General features: G+C 33.9%; 1 long non-coding RNA gene across 1 annotated transcript in view; it reads left to right on the top strand.

Annotated features, from left to right (window-relative positions):
• The window catches only part of LOC119429984, a 1,147-nt gene extending 610 nt beyond the window's left edge, over nucleotides 1–537 (top strand). Inside the window, exons 3-4 of the long non-coding RNA XR_005187880.1 lie at nucleotides 107–166; nucleotides 477–537. This is a non-coding gene — a long non-coding RNA (uncharacterized LOC119429984). The remainder of the gene's footprint in view (nucleotides 1–106; nucleotides 167–476) is intronic.
• Nucleotides 538–788: the final 251 nt, after the last annotated feature.

Genomic DNA, 788 nt, shown 5'->3' with positions numbered 1-788 from the left:
TCTAAAATGAAGTGTGTGTTTGAAAAGTCCCCAAAAGTAGGTAATATTGTGCCGTAATGATGAATAAAGTATGTCTGTTTTAAGTTGTTCTTGTGTTTGTTTCCAGGAAATCACAGTACCTGATGTGACAAAGCAGACTGATGATAACAATGAGCACATTCAACAGGTAGATGCAATGAATTCATAATGTTCATTATCTCATAGGTTTGGGTTGTACGGCCAAAGAATACTAGAAACCTCTGTAGATTTACAAATATAAGGTGAAAAAAGTATCCTACAGTGTAAAAAATAAAATGTTCATAGTAACTTGTTGAAAATGGAACTCAAGTTTCATTACTCTTATGTTAGTTTAGGTCAGTTTTCCCTCTTAGGTCTAAAATGATGTATGTGTTTGCAAAGTCCCCAAAAGTAGGTAATATTGTGCCATAATGATGAATAAAGTGTCTGTTTTAAGGTGTTCTTGTGTTTGTTTCCAGGAAATCACAGTACCTGATGTGACAAAGCAGACTGATGATATCAATGAGCACATTCAGCAGGTTGATGATATCAATGAGCACATTCAGCAGGTAGATGCAATGAATTCATAATGTTCATTATCTCATAGGTTTGGGTTGTAGGGCCATAGGATACTAGAACCCTCTGTAGATTTACAAATATAAGGTGAAAAAAGTATCCTACAGTGTAAAAATAAAATGTTCATAGTAACTTGTTGAAAACAGTTCTCAAGTTTCATTACTCTTATGTTAGTTTAGGTCAGTTTTCCCTCTTAGGTCTAAAATGATGTATGT

This window comes from Nematolebias whitei, unplaced genomic scaffold (assembly GCF_014905685.2).
Source record: "Nematolebias whitei isolate Nwh7 unplaced genomic scaffold, NemWhi1 Nwh_scaf_13843, whole genome shotgun sequence".
Classification (NCBI taxonomy): Eukaryota; Metazoa; Chordata; class Actinopteri; order Cyprinodontiformes; family Rivulidae; genus Nematolebias; species Nematolebias whitei.
This window is presented reverse-complemented; position numbering and strand designations above follow the sequence as displayed.